We start from the raw sequence: 19866 nt of genomic DNA on the forward strand, positions 1-19866 counted from the left end.
GTTTTAAGTGGAAGTTATTCTGGGTTAAGCTTTGTAAAGGATCAGTGTTACATTGGGGAACTCTTAAAGAGAGGATGCATATTCAGCTTACTAGAATATATTATAGAACTGCAGTTGGAAGACCTGAGTTTTCGTCTTTTCTGCTACTAATTTTCACATTCACTTTCTACAGGTTACTCAGCATCTTTAGTTCTCAGTTTCTTTATTTGGGAAGATATAGGGATACTATCTGAAGTGTTCAACATTTCTAAAATTCTATAATTTTGTGGTTTGTTATTATTATTTATTTTTGTTCATTTTTAATAACAAGTCTCATTGAACAAAACCTCCTTTGGGCTCCACTACTTTCAATTAATGCAGCATACAAAAACAAACCACTGGTAGAAATTAAAAAGAAAAGAAAAACTGAATTGAATAGCATACCTCTGGTACGTATAACACAAAGTATATCATGTTGTTCCTCTGCTCAGAAAACTTTAGTTGGCTCCTCTCTGTTCTTCATACATGTTGGTCCCAACCTTCACCTCCAGCTTCATGTCTCCCTCTCCCATACTAACACACTGTGTGCTCCAGACTAGTTGAACAGCTTGCCATTCTTGAATATTTCATATTTTTTGGCTCTTTCATGCTTCTATTCCTTCTGTTGAGGATGTTCTTTACCCTTATTTGTTGCTGGTAAAACTCCTGTATTTCCATCTTGATTAACCTTAAATTTTTTATAATACTCATTGCTTACTGATTCCTTTGTTCTATACCTATATCCTTCAACAAATGTTTGTTGAATAAATAATTGCAATCCAGAAAATGTCTAGTGATTCCAAGTCTACAGAGAATATTGTTCTAGAAACAATGAAGTAGCATAGAATCAATAGCTTCTGTAGAAGAAAGATGTAGTAAAATTACATCTGGAATTTCTTTTTCTGAATTTGGAGGTCATCATTTGATGGCTTGCTATTTTATCCTGCACTGAGTAACTATCAGCAACTCTGATATGGTAGTTAGAGGGTCCAAATTTCACATTTTAAATTTTAAGTTTTCTTTAAATTTTCTGATTTACTGAGACACAATTTTTCTGGTACTCTGCACATTATCAGATTTAAGTTAAAGTCATGATAAGCTACCACCCCTACAACCTTGGAAGACAATGTTTATAAGTTTAGTTGATGGAGAACAGAAATATGAAATCCTAACTAAGGAATTAATTTAATGTATGTCTCAATGAGTGGTTACTGTGTGAGCATCCATCATTAAGAGGAGCATTTGATAAGCTTGGAAAAGGCCAGATTTTGCTGTGGCCTTCCCCAGCAAGAATAGAAAGAGAGTGGTAAATGCTTGTATTAGATCTGGGTGCTTCTTGAATTCTTTATTCCCAGTATCCTGGGGGTCGCAGTGTCTTTTCTTAGCACTGAGTCCCAGCATTAACCGTAGAGGAGCCCATTGGATTCCTTTAGCTATTTCCTGGACATATGCCATTGGATAAGGAGCACTCAAGTGCTGCTTTAATAATTCTTAAAACTTACCAAATATCTTAATATTGAGTGAAGCAGGATCAGTTGAGATGATGATAACGATGATGATAATTATCATCATCGTTTTATCTTCTTACAGCATGTATTTTTACTTAATGAAACATCAGGAGCACATTCTGCTTCTTTTAACATTCTCTTCAGTTATCTTCAAGGAAAAATGATACTGCTCAGCATCAGAACCTTAGAGAGCTGGAAGACTGGTGACAAATACTTCATTATATTTCAGTGTGTCCATTTTAAAGACCTTCACTCCTAAAGACCTAGGGTGAAGGTTGTGTTAATTGCTTACATAAATGTTGGCAGCCACTTTGTTTTTTAAACTATATCTTAACATTGACACTAGAAAGTTTAATATAAGTGCATCAGCAAGCAGATAAGAGATGAATAGGCCTTTAATATACATCTTCATTAGGGCAAAAGCTCCTCTGAACATACTTCATGCATCAACTACTATAAAGTATTTAAGAATAAAAATAGTAAAGGAGAACCTATGATATACATCAAACTTAAGGAGGAACTCTAGTTGCATAGTCTCATCTTAGATACTTGGCCCCTAAGTATTTAAATCAATCTTAGTATCCTGGTGTATCAAAAATAATAGTAATAAATGAATTATCAAGTGCTTAGGCCTCACAACACATATAGTGAAACAACAGCACTAGGGAAGCGGCTGTACTTTGTGTTTCTACTCATGTACACCATGCCCTGAGCAAGTCTGCATGAGAGACGACTGACCCTTCAAGTAGGTGCAGAGTATAGAAACCTTGGGTAGTTTGAATAGTTGCCATTTGGCCAACCATGTCCTTTTTAGTAGTGCCCAATTGTGAGTCTCAGGCTACCATATAGCCTGGTGCTTTTTTCTTTTATTTGAGGTTCATACTCATTATATTGTATGTCTATTCTATAGCTTATGTTGCTCTCCCTAAGATTATCTGTGGGTTTGAAAACCAGTGTCTGATGATTAGTTTGTTTGCCTCTGGTTTATTTTTGCCCACTGACCTTTGGCTTGTAACTATCAGTGAAGATACGTCTGTCTTGAGTCACTGAGTATGAATTAATTTAGAGATGCTCACATACATTCTCTGCTATAAACAATGAAAAGCATCTAGAGAAGCATCAAGCATGCTGAAATGCTAGGGAGGTTGAAAATTTCACTGATTTTTTTATAACTGATATTATGTGGTAGATTAAAGGCTTCCCAGACATTTCAAGAGAATTTTTGTAATCGGAATCCATATTTTACAATATTTCCCAATATAAATGTGGTAACTTGACACCACAATTTTTTTGCTTCATATATCAGCATTGTATCAGTGACTGGGCAGTGCTTAATGTATTTCTTTTTGCCCCTTTCTTTTAAGTTTTTGATGGCTTTGTTTGATCTAGCACTTCACAAGAGTCCCTAAAACATTGAGACTTGTGTAATTCATTTATCACAGGTGACAGTTCCATGGACAGCATATCATGTCTGACTATTAGATCTGCTGTAATCTATGGGCCTTGTGATGAATAGAGAGAAGGGTGCTCTACCACAGAGCTCCATCACCACTGATCACACCTGGAAACACTGGACAGATGCTAATTAGAGGAGGCCTAAAGTGGGATAAAAATCATAAGTAATTGAATCATAATCTATCAACAAGCTTCAATCCAGATGACTTCTGGAGAGTGATCTGCTGTGGTTTTCTTCTGCTTGAGCTTAGAGTCTTCTTGTTTTCTCTATGCTCCTGAGACAAACTTTGCTCCACTCTCCACACCATAAATCCAAGTATATCTTCTTTATGCTTAGAAGAAACATCAAGGTATCTCATTTCTTCCAGCTATAATATGAAAGTCATATCCTTACCACTGAAGCAAAGCAATTACATTTATTTTCATCCATCAAAAGAGAAAGTGACTTATTCCAGGTTGCTAGAGTTCTCTGAAAACACAGTCTTTTCTTCTTTCATTTCTTTGAGGTACTTCTTAACTTTCGGCATGCATATGAATTATCCAATATTTTTTTCAAAATGCAGATTCTGATTCAGTAGATCTCGTGGGGCCCAAGATTCTGGATTTTTTTTTATTTTTTTTTATTCATGATAGTCACACACAGAGAGAGAGAGAGAGGCAGAGGCACAGGCAGAGAGAGAAGGAGATGCAGGCTCCATGCACCGGGAGCCCAACGCGGGATTCGATCCCAGGTCTCCAGGATCGCGCCCTGGGCCAAAGGCAGGCGCTAAACCGCTGCGCCACCCAGGGATCCCCAAGATTCTGGATTTCTAACAAGCTGCAGTACCTTGGCCACACTTTGAAGAGCAAGGATCTTAGAGGAACTCATTGAAGTGCATGCCTGAAGATAGTCTGTGTCCCCTTCTGAGTGGAAGATCATGACGAGTCCAGGATTGTTCAGGTTTCAGTTAGAAAACTACTATAACATGTGTCCTACTTCTTTCCATTAATGAGTACTGAACCTCATTATTGATCTTACCAGCCTTGAAAGGTCAAACTTCATTCCTGAATGAAAGGCTTCAGCACATCCTGAACCCTGAGCCACAACTACAGGAAAACCACCCAGCAAAGGGGATTAATTTCACCCCTTTCTGTATTGACTCTGTTTGGGGAGTTAGTATTTCTGGCCCTGAGCCAGCTGATCTCATCCACAAATTAAGCTGACAGTTCCTCCCAGCAATAAAGGCTGTCTTGGAGTCAAGGCAACATTGATTTAATTGGTCTCAAACAATTCTAGTGGCCACAGTTTCACAGAAACCTGAAGGAGAGCCTCACCCTCCTGCCTAGGTGCTGGGCTCTCTTTCTTCTTTCTTCTCCATCTTCATTGATGCTGCTGGGCAAAGATATGGAATTCTCCCATAAGAGAGGTGGGTTAAGATGGACACTGATTAAGGTGGATGGAGTTAGATGAAGCCAGCAAATGGGACTAGGATGTCTGGTCAGAGAATGAAAAACAGGACTGATGGAGAGCAGAAGTGAACAAACAGGAAAATAGTCACCTGTGGACTTGAGAATATTTGAAACTTCTCATTCCGTGTATAGTTCCCCATGAAGTAAAAGAGCTTCAGATAGCAGACACACAAGAACTCCAGAGCTGGAGGAGGAAAGGAGTCTTTCTCCTTCTGTGTTTAGGAGAGGTTGCAGAGCAATAGCTAAAGTCATGGTGATTGTTTAGAATATCAAAGTGAATTCAGAAACTGGAATATGTAGTTTAGAGAAAGCTATTAACTGCTGGTACCCATGAAACCCAGTGAATTTTTAGTGCTTCTAGGTCTGGGGTTCATGAACTCCCTCAGTTTCCAGAGATCCTTGAACCTCCTGAAAGTCTGTCTGGTATTTGCATATTTGAGTTTTTTTTTTCCCTTCTGGAAAAAGTTTCCTTTTTTTTTTTTTTAATTTATCAGGACATAAAAGTTGTTTGCAATCTGTAAAATGCCAAAATGCAAACACTGCTCTCTAAGAAGCTATAGATAAAAGGAAATTTTGGCTATACCCTGTAATACTTGGTGCATGATCTTATACTCCAAACTTGATCAGAATATGATTCATAGTAAGTTAAGGAGAAGATGGGACCCATCTCTTCCGGTAACAAGAACTAAGACTGACATTGATTTGCTTGCCTGGGATGTTAACCAGGTGAGTTGAGGAGTGATCAAGAGGTGAGTGAAGAGGGAGCATTTACATGGAAGGAAACTCAGGCCTATCATGGTTTTAAAAAATCCCTAGAATATTCTGGCAGAGTTAGAATGAAAACCAGACTCCTTACTCTTAATCTACTGTACATTTGCACTTTACCTAATGCTCTAATTCAACTGTCCCATTTCAAAATATGCTGTAGCCCAAATAAGTTTTCTTATTTGACTCCACACCTTTCCATAATGTCCCTAAGTGTTACGTGTCATTGGCATAAACCCTTAGAATCAAAATCACTTGGTGATTTCTAGTTTTCTTGCTTTATTTTACAAAACATAATAAAATTAAGAAGATTGTTCTTCATTTCAAGACTTTTCCCACTTTTGCCTTTTAGTCAAAACTCCATTCTAATATTTCACAGTATTATAAGAATACAGAGTATTGTAAATCTGTACCTGACTCTCTGTTACATGTATTCCATCCATGTCTGTATATTCTCCAGTCCCATCTGGGTGCATGCAGTTGTATTATGCACTCTGACATCCATGTCATGTCATGTTTATCCAACTGTTATACTCCTAGTCAAAATCAAAAGTTCTCTTCCTCCCCAATTCTCCCAGCAGGGCCTTTCTAGCTTAGAGAAAATGAAGCTGTCGGCCATCAGTTTATACATCATCACCAACAATAAACATGCCAGGATCAGAACCTGCATTTTGTTATCTGACCGGTGTTGATGGCAGGGGGAAAAAAAAGACAACTTGATTTTCATTAGCCAGGCTGACCCTCAGCCCTGGGAGCAGTGGGAAAAATATGCATTTTGACTGGAAGTAAACTGAGGAAACATGACACGGAGTCAGGGAGGGATTGTAGATCTGTCCCGCGGGTGTGATTTTTTTAACAGACTGACTTTTGGCATTTGAGGAAAATCTCAACAACTCTCTGGACAGAATTTTTATAACTGTCCATTCGGCAGGGCTGATGTGTGACTTGAAATAGTATACCTATTTTATTTTATATGCCCTGGCTTTTGTATACAAATGGTCTTGTTTCCTGAGGTCTGAAAATAGGGACATTTTCCTTTTCTCCCTTGTCTTACCCCACTTTGTATCTGTGGCCTTTAGAATAATGGCTGTATAATAAATGTCTTCTGAAAGGAGGTACATGTTTATATGGGAGTGGGAGCTTGCCTTTTATTTGCTGTGTGATTTAGGAAAGGAAACATATAGGTCTGGGTCTCAATCTGGAATGTCACTGATTTGATCTCAGTGTCTTCATTTTATCATGGTTAGTATAAGAATTTCCTCCCAGAGATGTTAGAAATTAGTGAATTAGCATATGTAAAATGCTGATCTGTGTTAAGTTTTTGAAACAGGCTCATTCCCTTTCATGTTTTGGTTGCTTCTTTTGGTCTGAATGATAGATATGCTAGAAATGTAGAGCAAACTACAACTTTTATATGAATCTTATGGCCTTTCTTTGAATTTTCTATGTGATAAGAATAAGGGCATTGGAATCAGATAGACATTAAACTCATTCCTTTTTATAGAGGGGTTAACCAAAACAAGTGCCTTGACACAGTACTGTATGATATTTTAGTTATATTATCACACCGATATCTACAACCACTGACTTCCTGTTTTTCTATTGTGTTTGCATTTAAAGGGTAATACTTGTGGCACTAACAAAAGACAGAGGAGCCTTATTAAACAGAACAGAATATTGGGGGGGTATCAGGAGGGAGAAAATTAGTGGAGAAGGACTAAGGTGTTGGGCACGGAAGAGAGAACAAAGCCGATGAGTGAGGGTTTGGTAAGCAGTGCGAACCCTGTTGTACTGGGTGGAATGAAAACACCACTGCCTGTTCACAAGCCTGCCTTCCTTTTCCATGGCCTGGATGCCACCATGGCTGCTGTTTCTTGACTGGGATTTTCAGGGTTAAGATTCAAATCTCTCCTCTTCCTTTTTAGAGCTATAATAAAGGTACCAGGAGGGTCTTGCTCCCTCTGGCCTAGAATAAGATGAAAGAACAAAGGAAACTTGATTCCATGCCTGCAAATTGAATTTTCTTTATTGGGTCCATTTTTAAAATCCTGGAGTAGGAGATTCACCTGGACTTGAGGGCATTTCATTTGGACTTGGCTTAAGACCCTGGGGTAGACAATTGGAATGCCACTGTGAAGACTTGGTGGATGTGTTATAGAGTGTGTATGTTGGGAGGGAGGATTAAGGATATATTTTCGATAAAGTAGGTTAAAACTTCTGCTAATCATGGCTAGCGAGACAGCAATCTCCTCTCAGGGACATTTTCAATTCATTTCAACAAGTATTTGTCGATTGCCTACTATTTGCAGGACAAGAAGAACAAAAGGCTTCCTTCTATCCTGGGTCTGGTATTATGAGTAGTCAGAGCTAACTCACACAGGAGATGGTTAAACAAACAAACACAGAAATAAAGTACTTAATTGGCAATAATTAACTAGCCTATAAGTTTCAATAAATAGTCTGTGGTATGGGGTAGTCAGAAAGGTCAATGACCAGTACTTATTAGAGTAGCCCAGAAAGGGGTTCTTGAAAGTGGCTTTAACTCCAGGAAGGAAGAAGTACTCCCTAGTATGGCAAACAAGACAGAGTGCCTGGCTGTATTTCTTGACTCATCTTATCAGGTCCTCATATATAATCTAAGAAATAATTGCAGTTCTTCTCATGTACCATATTCTGTTATTCCTCTACATCTTTGCATATGTGCTCCTTCTGGCTGGAAGTCTTTGATCGTTCATTCTTACATAACTTGGTTGAATTCTGCTTATCTTTCAAAATGCATTTTGTGTGCCACCTCTTCCAGGAAGCATTCCCAGAGAACTGCTCCCCTACCCCCCGCCCCCACCCCACTGCCCTTGACTTAAGCAGAGCTTTCCTCTTCCAGGCTACCTTAGCACCTATGCATACCTTCCATAGAGTGCAATGACCAGACTCTGAGCTCCTTTGGCATGGTGACTTGTTTTGGCTCTGTGCTCCTGGCCTCCATGGTGTTGACAATCCATAGCTAACTCGGGAAAAGTTTTTTGAGTGAATAAACAAGAGAATACCAGAAAAATTGTCGTGAACCTCTCATTGCTACTTTAGCCGCGTACTCCCACAAAGAAATTTATGTGACAAAGAGTCCTGTTTTAGAATCAGAATTCCCAATGCATATATCATCCCTGAAAATTATGCCATTGTCTGGCAGTGATTCCTATGCATCCAGAGGAAGAAACCTCTTATCATGGGCTACAGGTGACTGTGTGCCTCTGCTCTCCTGCTGGCAGCTGCCATGGCTCCCTGTTGCCTCCAGGAATGAGAATGCTGAGGCCAGCTTCTTCTAGGATGAAAGAAGGGTCCTGGCAATGCTAACTGAGCAAGGCTTGGGGTCCATTTAGAGGCTGACCTCCCTGTGTTGTGCAGCACATGCTCTGCTGGCGAATGGGTGCTGCGTTTAGTGTTCCGTTTTCCCTGCAAGAGATGCAGAGATGTGAGGCCAACCAGAGAGAGGTTAAAGAGATGTGGGAGCCTTACAGCTGGGGATCATTAACAACAATCAAGACCAACATAAAAAGGCAGCAGGACTTCCCTCCCTCTTGGCCTTGGAAGCCATCTGGATAGAGAAAATTTGGTTTAAACTCTGGTAAGGGAACTTTTTAGTACTCTGAGATTGTTTTTTTAACTTCTCCACAGAAGTCCCTCGAATCTCTAAAATCTGTTCCTTGAAACACTTTGCCAGCAACTTTGTACCCCTGTATCCCAGGTGAGATTGCGACTGACAGCATAAACTATGCACTTATTACCTTTCTTAGAAATACCTGGTAGAGGGCACCTGGGTGGCTCAGTTGGTTAAGTGTCTGCCTTCAGCTTGGGTCATTGATCTCAGGGTCCTGGGATCGAGTCCCATATCTATCTCTCTCTGCTTGGTGGGGAGTCTGCTGCTTCCTTCACCATCCCTATGTGTTCTCCTTCCCTCTCTCTCTCAAATAAATAAATATAATCTTAAAAAAAAAAAAAGAAATACCTGGTAGACCCAGTGGATCTTTTCCCACATTCTGAAAGCCATGATCCTGTTCTAGTGAGAACTAGGCAGGATTCTTTGACTGTGATGTGTATATGTCCTTCTAAGGGCCTACCTGTGCCACAGCTGATTAGAATACTGGTGGCCCCTGACCCGGGGGCAGCCCGGTAGCCATGACAAGGCCTGGCTGAGTCAATCAGCTTTTTTCCTTTAGAGAATTGGAGGCAGGAACAGGGGGAATTTGCAGTCTATGAGAGAGACCTTTGAGATGAAAGGTCAAGGTCATATAGAATTAGTGCTAGGACTGCTTTCCTAATATCACATGCACACTGAAGTCATAAAAGGGCTGGATAGTGAAAACCTGGGGAAGCAGTTAAACAAAGGGGATGGATCAAATGTGCAAAGAGAAGGAAAGATGAAACCCCACAGGCCCTAAAGGATGGAGGGAGTGGCCTCAATTACTGCGTCCTGGTTTCCCAGTATGGTCCACCTCTATTGTGTTTCCTGTCCTTGGGTGTCCTGATGTCTCTGACCTCATTGCATCCTTACGGCTCTCCTTTCCCTAGTTTCACAGAGTCTCTTTCTCTAGCAATGGAAATGCCCTGAACTTGTCCCTGTTGGGCTTTGCCTAACCATGGAACTTGTATTGCTTTATCTGGACTCAATAAAACGATGTATTTAGACGAAAGGGGGTGAAGGGGATCCGATCAATGACTGTCCTTACCTTCTTTATAAATGCCACAGTGACCTCTGGAACCCACTGTCTTAGTTCCCTTTCTCTCCCCATCACCTGCAGCACACAGCAGTTTGGGCCTTAATGGCATTCTGTATTATGCCAGACATGTAGTGTTTTTGTTGAGATTGCTTCAACAATGGCTAGCAGTATGTTTCATACTTCTCTTATGTTTCCCATATCACTCAGTTATTGGGCAAAATGCCAGTGTCTAGCACTTATTCCTTGGCATGGAAAGGTAATGATGCTGACTCATGCTTTCCTCTTAGATGTATGTGAGAGGAGGAGGCCCTTCATCCCTTGTGTAATTTGCTTTTGAAACTACTGCCATACAATCAAGTGTGGAAGCTCAGTTCCACCCTCAATTCCTAGTTGCTATTCAGATCATTAGAGAGACCAGTCTGATGATGGAGGTCCAGAACCAGGGAACATTGTATGGACTTGACATTTTTTGTCCTTTTTTACCCAAATGAAATTATTTTTTTCATTTTTTTAAACCTGACTCTAGGGCAGCCCGGGTGGCTCAGCAATTTAGCACAGCCTTCAGCCTAGGGTGTGATCCTGGAGACCCGGGATCGAATCCCACGTCGGGCTCCCTGCATGGAGTCTGCTTCTCCCTCTGCCTGTGTCTCTGCTTCTCTCCCTCTCTGTTTCTGTGTCTCTCATGAATAAATAAATAAAATCTTTAAAAAAAAATAAACCTGACTCTAAAAGAAATTATATGTTTACAACACTCAAGTTCTTGGCATTGTTGTACTCTCTGCCTAGAATTATCTTCTCTCTGTGATGCCCATGGCTGAGTCCTTTGTTTCATTCAGGTCTTAGCTTGAATATCACCCTGGGAGAGGTCTTCTTTGACCATCCTAAATATAATAGTCCAGTAGTTGCTCTCAGTCATCTTTCTATGTTTTTAATTTCCTTCATTGTGTATACCACTTGCTAACCTGATATTCTTTTTTTTTTTAATTTTTTTTTATTTATTTATGATAGTCACAGAGAGAGAGAGAGAGGCAGACACACAGGCAGAGGGAGAAGCAGGCTCCATGTACCGGAAGCCCGATGTGGGATTTGATCCCGGGTCTCCAGGATCGCGCCCTGGGCCAAAGGCAGGCGCCAAACCGCTGCGCCACCCAGGGATCCCTAACCTGATATTCTATTTTTGTTTATCCCTTATCTTCCCCACAACATTGAAAGCCCATAAGCACAGAGACCTTGTTTTGAACTGGATCATATCTTCAGTGCCTAAAATAGTGCCAGGGACATGGTACCAAAACAGATATGTGGAATGAATATATCAATGAATTGTAAAAATTCAAAGGCTTCGTAGAAAATAAAATGAAAGTAGGTATTACCCGTACTTCTACCACCCAGAGATAAATGCTGTTCACATTTTACTGGATAACATTTTTGAATTTTTTAAAGAAAGAAAGGGAACATGCTATTTTAATCTGATTTTTTTTTCACATTGCAGTGAAAGTGGTATTTTGATGTTACATCAGTTTTCAGCCATGGTGATGCAGCAGGTGGAGAGTGCTAAAATTCACATCCCAAAGCCTCACCCTAGATCAACTCATTCAGATACTTCAGAGTTAGGGCTAAAATTCCTAGCTTTGGAAGTGATCTGGATACACAACTGGAGTTGGAAATTACTGGTCTACATAGCTAGTTTAAATGCATAGAATGAATAGAAAGGTTTTTGTTTTGTTTGCTTTTTTGCAAAGCTAGTTAATCTCAACTGATGACCTACTAGATGAAACTAGATGTACCTACTACTAATTTGAGTTCTCTTTCTCTATTCCTTTAATCCTCACAAGAACTGTTAAGTCTGGCACATTGCCAACACCATTTTACAGATGAAGAAATGGAGGCACAAAGAGGCTGTTAAGGTCACATAGTCACACACCTAGTAAGAAACAATGTTGGGGTTTGAACCCAGGGAATGGTTCTGAGTCCATTTTCTTAACCCTGACATGATACACCCTCCCATAGATTCTAATATATATGTAATTTAATAATTCTCATTGATTTAGTTCTTCAGTTTGAAAATCACTTTCATTTAGGAAGGCAGCATGATGTAGTGGAAAGACTGTCACTTTTAGCCATTATCTGCTTAATGGTTGGCTAACCCTGGGCAAGTTGTTTAACTTCTCTGGTTTAGCCATATCTGAAAAACGAGAATGGAAATACCAACTGATCACCTGTGTAGGGAATGTGCATGCTATGTCTTTTATAGTGCCTGGCACAGCTAGGTCCTGAACACATGGTAGCTTCAATGTCATCAACTTCTCAGTTGATTCTTGCTGGTAGACCTGGGAAAGATATAGGAGGGGCTTTCGGAAAGGTGAATTATGCCATATTTGGTGTGTGATGTTTGCCTATACCTGGCTCCTTCCAATACATCAGATAACTTTATGGGTCGGAATCTGCTTTGACATGTAATTTGGTAGGTGAATCCTCTATTTCATCATGGGACAAATGTCTTTTTCTTCCCCCCTCTTCTCTGTAAGTTATAGAGAAAAAGGCACACACGATTTGAATGGGGGTAAAAAGATAGGTGGTATATCTGCCTTTTCCGGTTGTCTTTATTCTATTTTACTAGTGAGCGATTTAATTTTACTTGCAGAATAACAGAGATGTTAATTGTCATGTCAGAGCTTTTACATGACAAGATACAGTTAGTTATTGAATAGATAAGGACAATTTCAATGCAGTACAGTTATGGTTGAGGTAGCACAAGTGAACAGTGACATTTTTTATTTAACTCCCTATTACATTAAAAAATCAAGTCCTTCCGCCTTTTCTTAAGAAATTATCAGCCATCAGTCTTTTGAACTGTGAGACTCATGAGTTAAATGTGTCTCTGGAATATGTCTGAACAATTGTATTATGAAATGTCCCCTGCCTACAAGTTGCCAATTGAGTCTGTGCTTGCTCAGGATGTTTGAAGTCTAAGGATAGGTGAGAGAAGTGAGTGGGCACAAAGTTGGGAGAGAGGCATGTTCTGCTGAGTGGTAGAGGCAATGGGAAAGAGGAGATGGGAATTGGGAGACTGTGGCTATGACAGTGTGTGACATGGTAGTTTTTGTTTTTCTCTGAGTATTCAATCTTAGGACACTCCCAGATATGGTCAAGATATTATATGAAGTTTAGTCAAGTTTCTAAATTTTTTTCAATACTCTATTTCCTTACGCCTCAACACACTCTACTGGAGTTTCCATCATTGAACCAGAGCAGCTTTCAGATGGAGTTGACAATAAGTTCTTTGCATTCTCAGTCTTTACTTTTGTGACCCTTCAACAACATCTGATATTCTTCTGCTAAATGAACAAACATGCTCTTCCCTTAGTTTATGACATCAGTCTTCTGGTTTTTCTTCTGTTACCTCTGACTACTACTCAATTGCCTTTATCAGCTTGCTCTTTTCTCCTTAATCTTTAAATGTTTGAAAGTTTCAAAGCTTTGTTCTTGTCCTTCTTCTCTTCGTAGGCTGTGTTACTCTCCCAGGAAATTTTATTTATGCCAGTGGTTTTAAGCCTGTTCTTTGTTGTAGAATCACTACACTGATGACTTATAATTGTATATTTCTAGCATGGACTTCCTTTCAGACTCTGAAACTAAAAATCAAAATCTTTGACATGGTCTCAAGCCTTAAATGATGGAGAATATACTTCTACTACCGGCCTGAAACCTCTCTCCTGCTCACTCTTAAACTTCCAGACTCTTTAATACCCATGCTCCTTCCTGGCTGAGAGCCTTCACATACTCTGTTCCTTTACTCTGGAAACTCCCGTTCTCCTCTACATGCTGAAAAAATAATTGCTGCTTTTCACTTCCTAAGAAAGCATTTGAGGACCTTCCAGGTCCTTCTGTTATTTGCCCTTACTATGCTCTATCATCCTCCTTTATCTAGCACATCACAAAGTATAACTAAATAGTTAACTGAGGTAATAGTCATGTAATATTTTACTGTCCCAATGGAATGGTGATATCAATGAAAGTAGAGGTCCTATTTATATTGTTTTCTGTTTTCACCCTACGTCTGGTAGAGTTCTTTACCCAGAGAAGGCATTCAGTAAATATTCGTTGAAAGAAAGAAAGCAAAAATGAAAAGGGAATTCCTTTGGGGATATGGAAAATTTAGAAAAGAATCTGGATAGGAAAATATTTCATTACTAAACCTGGGAAGGATAAAAGTTCTTTCTTTAAACTGGCCAGTCTATACTTTTTTTTTTAGTAAGACTCCTTTCTTCCTGGTAAAGTAGGTGGACAATAGGATACTTTTTCTGCTACAAAACTTCAATCAGATGAGGGCAGTCATGCTATATTTATGGTGAGAATATATGCCCAGTTGTACAAAGGCTCTTTGCCTCTAAGGAAGAGTTTTTTTTTTTAATTTCTATTAAAAAAACCCTGAGAAAGTTGAAAGATATTCCCAATTACTGAAGCATGTTTCTGATTTCTTTATGAATTTAATGATATATTGAAGATGGTTGAAGGATATAAAGTTCTGTGCTGGTATCAGTGTGACACACCTAAGTAATTAGTGAGGAGTGTAAATACTTTCTTTAAATAAACTGCTATCTTTTTAGCACTTGAGGGAGATTTCATCATTTTCTTCTTCCCTTGATTAAAAAAAGAAGTGATATGGTTGTTGTATTTCAAGAGCCTTTACTCGCTTCATAGGCAATGTTGACACTGGAGACCATTGCATGAAGGGGAAAGGAAGGCAAAATTCTCACCCCTAACAAAACTGTCACAAAATCACATTTTCACATGTCTGAAGGAAAAAAAAATAGAAAGAAAGCACAATGCTTTTCATTTTCAACGTGGATTTCTCAACAGCTAATGGCAAATGAATACTATTACACAACTATTTTCTAAAACATCTCTGATAATTATCACTGGCAGTCTTTTGTGTGGAACAATATTTGGGGGATGGGCAACCAAGAAGGGGTAATAAATGGAGAATTGCTAGGATGGAGACTGATTGGAAGGCTGTTCAAAAGGTAAGCAAGGAAAGGAACAAGTTTCTATGGAAAAAGCAGGAAGGGAAAGTGGTTTGAAGAGACCAGTGAAAGAGAAAGGATGTGGCGTAGGCAGCTGCAAGCCCATGGAGGATTGGAAACCAGAAATGGAGTGTTGAATTGGACATACAGGCAAGAGGAATTGATTGAGGATAAGGGAGTGGGATGTAGTATTTCAAATTATACATGTGAGGAAATGGACAGGGCCATTGTCCACAAGCATTGATGTGCTGACCTGAGTACAGAAATGAGCTCATCATGGTCTGGGATTGGGAAGGCATAGAGTATTGATTGTGTCAGCCTCTGATAAGGTCCTTCTCCTCTCTTCTCTTTTTCTGAGTCACTGGCAAGATCTCCCTTACCGATATGCTTCATATTTTCCAACACTTGGTCTGATGATGTTATTCCTGTTTTTGATTTTTGTTTTGATTTTGTTATGAAATTATATGAAAAAAATGATCTGTTGTCTAAAAAGACTCCCCTAAATAGTAAGAGTCATACATATATTTTTATATTTGGAAAGTTTATTTATTCATCCAAATATATATGGTATGCTTATATTTTCAAGTATCTATAAGATTTTCATGTTGCAGGAATGGCTCTTAAACAATGATGAGAAGTAAGTTTTGATAAAAAATAAGGAAGAATTGTCCAAAATATGGAGTCTGGCTTGAGGACTACTGAGTTCTTCATAGTTAAAAGTATTTGAACCGAGGAAGAGCACCCTGACAGGAATGTGGTAATAAGAGCTACAAATCAGAAAGCCTGGTCTAAGGAGCTTATTAATCTAGTGACCCAGAAGCAGCTCATGGTCTCCAGATGGGTTTAATCTGTCCCTTTTGGGTTTTATTATTTTGAATTAGTTGCCAACACTTAAAAGTTGGGAGAATTCACGAAATTTAGATTTCCAGCTTTTCTTGAAAAACTAGAATTGACAATGGGATACCAACCTTTATAAATGACAATCCTGCCAGTGGAAAGTAGCTTTTGTCCCTTGAGATGCACATTAGGAACTCCTGTTGCCACAAACTAACACAGTCCACTTATCACAATCTCATTACTCCACTGTTCTCTATAAACACTGGAGTTTTCACCTGCTTATAGGTTTTTCTATCCTGAGATTTTTCTGAATCTATGAAAATTTCAACATTATCTTTTTCATTTTATATATTATATATTTTGAATGTGGTTGATTAGTTGATAACTCATAGTTAAACTATTCTATGTTTTAAAAATATTTACTTATTTATTTAGTTCCAATATAATTAACATAGAGTGTTATGTTAGTTTCAGGTGTTCAACAATTCTATGCAGTCTATATATTACTCAGTACTCCTCATGGTAAGTATAGTATTAATCTCTTTCACCCATTTTACCCCTGCCCCCCTCACCTTCCCACCAACAACCACCAGTTTGTTCTCTGTATTTAAGAATCTGGGTTTTTTGATGATCTCTTTTTTCCTTTGTCTTGTTTCTTAAATGTGACATATGAGTGAGATCATATGGTATTTGTCTTTCTCTGATTTATTTCATTTAGGATTGTATCTTCTGGATCCATCCATGTTGCAAATAGCAAGATTTCATTTGTTTTTTTTTTTTTTTTCATTTGTTTTTATGGCTGTTTGAGATAGTTGTGAGAAGATCCAAGGGAGGTGTAGGGGTTTATACAGAGTGATATCCATTAAGGTTCTGTAATGATTTTAAATTAGTTATGTCAAAGGTATTTCATATTGATAATCATATATCTGATTGAATAAATCTACTGTTTTGCTTATAAAAATGACTATTTTTAAAAGTACTGTTATTTCTTTATGAGTAGATACATGCTTTTCTTCATAAAGCATGATGCTTGAAATTGTAAGGTGCTAATTAATCACTATCATAAATCTTATTAAAAATCTCCCAGGAATGTTTTAAATCATATTGTAGTGATTTCTACAGAATGTATATAGGTTTTAGACAACCATATTTTATAAGCACCAATGCTTAACAGCAAGAAGACCCAAACAAAGATATTTTGTTTGGACATTTGATGTTGGGTGTACTTAAAAATGTAACCAAGGAATTGGAAACCACCTTTTTTTTTTTTTTTTTAACATTTCCATGCTCCTCAATAGCGTCTCCTTTGTCTATCTCATTAGCAAAAACATGTTCAAAATTTACCACACTTTATCACTGTTGCATAATTCTAATGCTCAAGCCCTTAGAATAAAGTTACCAGATTTATGTAGGTTTTGAAAGAATCAGATCCCAGATACAGGATGTGCAAAATCTCAGGAGGTAAAAGAAGAAGAAATGTGTTTCTCTTTACTTTAGTAAAATTTGAAATATAGTACATTTTTATTGTAAGAAATACAACCTTTAAGATTCCTCTGTACTGCTTACAGTAGTAGTTCTACCTGTAGTCAGTAGATATTCTCATAAAGATCTACATACGATACATGTGTACACACAGAGACACAGTTTGATCTGATGACATGGCATTTCCTCACTAAAGAGAAAAGCAGAAGATTTTTTAAATCACTTTTTTTTAATGACAGGGTGTTATATTCATATTATTTATAAATAAACCCTGAAATAACTACAAGATATATGTGGCAGACAGTTGAGTAAATGTGGTCAATATTAAGACTTCCACAATTGACTCAAGTGGTTAAAATTGATTTTTTTAAACCTATAACCCATTATGAGTATGCATTTAACCTAACCAAACTCATACAGTGGGTTTTGCATTTTTGTGTGGCTTGGATTTTCTGTCTGTTGTCTACCAAATGCTAAGAATGGAGAAGTAGAGCTCTTCTTGGACAATACGTATGAGACAGTAGTGAAAGAAGACCTTTGCTTTGTTTTCTTCCTATTATTTGTTGTCTGTAATGTGTTTCAGAGTCACCTCACTTATTTCTTATGACCACTGATGAGAAGTATGTCGTTTTCTGGAATGGAGAAGGTAAACAGAGTTCCACAAAGTCTATATTTGTCACAGTGAAAATTTGGTAGTTTATTGACTTTCCTTTTTCATTCATGTTGACTTGTCATTTTCTTTCTAGTTTTCTAATCATGGTAGCTCTTGTTTGAGAGCTTGTCTTTACAGGGGTAGTAGCAGAATGTTTGTTGAAGTTATTGCCTTTTAACCTGGCTGTTCAGTGATGCTTCAATGGTTGTGGAAGAGAAAAGTTAATACTGTTAAGAACCCCTCTTCCTTAGCCAGTGTACTTCACAGAATCACAGAAAGCTAGGGCTGGAGAGAATCTTCATAATCATGTAGTTTGGCATTCAAAAACTGGTGGTTCACCAGTTTTCACCCCGGCATTATTTAGTTTGACTTGGCTTAGTGACTTTGTTTTCACTCTAAAAACAAATGAGGCCTGTATTCTTCAGGTTCCTGTAGACTCCAATACTGACTAGTTTGCAGCTGACTTCTTGACACATGCTACCCACCCAGCCTATCAAAGTATTTATGTTTTTAATTTCAAATCTACTGAATTAAGCCATGTGAAATTGCCATTTTTTAGATTTAAAAGGTAGTTGAATATTAAAAATTCCATATAGTTCAAACTTCTTATTTCACAGATAAAGAAGAAGAGTTCTAAAGTATGAAAGACTCCCTTGTTTAAAATAACAGAGTTCCTAACATCTCAAAACGGGTATATTTTTTTGGGGGGGGTTTAGGTAAAGGATAATTTTATTAGATTTACAAACATTGCCTATTAAAATGCAATTATACCTAGGACGTATAACTTTTTGAAGCCTTATCAGTAAGTATATCTGTATAAGAATATTTTATTCCACTTCTTTCCTGAGAGTAGTATTTGGTAGGTAGGAGGATGATGAAAGGAAATGAACACCAATATTTGAGAGGAATAGGAGTGCCACTGACAAAAGCTAACGTTGGGGGGTGGAGAAGAGAGACAGAGAGATAAAGAGAGAACATGTGGAACTAAAGGGAACATAGCCAGCAATTTATGAGAGTTGAGTGGAATTTTCCTGAAGTGCTGTTGTCTCTGTTGATGTACCACTTGTTTTATGTGCATTAATAGTCATCAGAATCGATATGCTTTAAGTGATGTAAGTGAATTTTAACATTCTTTCATTTAACAGATTCCTAGTGTGAACCATATTTAATGATCAGCCTAAAATTAGAAATAGATATTTATTGTGAGGCTCTAAGTTATGAGTTCATTTTGTAACGAGTTGGGACAAAGATATGATTACAGTTTGTTCATTATATGCACTATGGCTTAATAATGCCTCTGAAATCCATGCATGTAGATGAAACTGCATCTGTGCATCTAAGGAAAAATATCCTATCCTTTTTATTCCAGGGTATTGGGAAAATAGGTTCTGAGATTGATTTTGGCAGTTAATAAAAGTAAAGAGTTACAATATTGTATTGTACTCTAAAAATTAGAACAGAGTCGCTTAATTACAAGTGGCTGTTTTTTCAGCTTTATATTTCTATGCTTGTTATGAGATCAATAGGAATTATTTTCTGATTTTTCTAGTTTTAAACATGCCAAGAAAACAATAGCCCTAACCTAGTGTGCTAACATTAATAAATCATAATTATATTCTCAATAATAGAAGTGTACAATATTCTCCAGAGTTTACTCAATACTTAAGGCTACATTGTCTCAGATTCCTATGACAACTTCGTGAAATGAGCATTTAGCATTCCCCCACTCAGATAGGAGTGTGAGACTTGGCAGGAGAAGGTGGCCTGCCATAAAGTTAGAGTCTAGATCCTTATCCTCTTATTCCCAGGTATGCAATTCCCCTTTCACTAGTGGAAGGAGGAAAGATCAAAGAATCCCCCACACTCAAATTCTTCAGAGCACTGACAGTTTCAACACCAATAGAGAATCACCTGGCAAAGTTTGGAGATGGCATCGACGTTCTAACTAACAGAGGTCTCTGTAA

The sequence above is a fragment of the Nyctereutes procyonoides genome, unplaced genomic scaffold, assembly GCF_905146905.1.
Source record: "Nyctereutes procyonoides isolate TBG_1078 unplaced genomic scaffold, NYPRO_anot_genome, whole genome shotgun sequence".
In the NCBI taxonomy this organism is placed as follows: domain Eukaryota; kingdom Metazoa; phylum Chordata; class Mammalia; order Carnivora; family Canidae; genus Nyctereutes; species Nyctereutes procyonoides.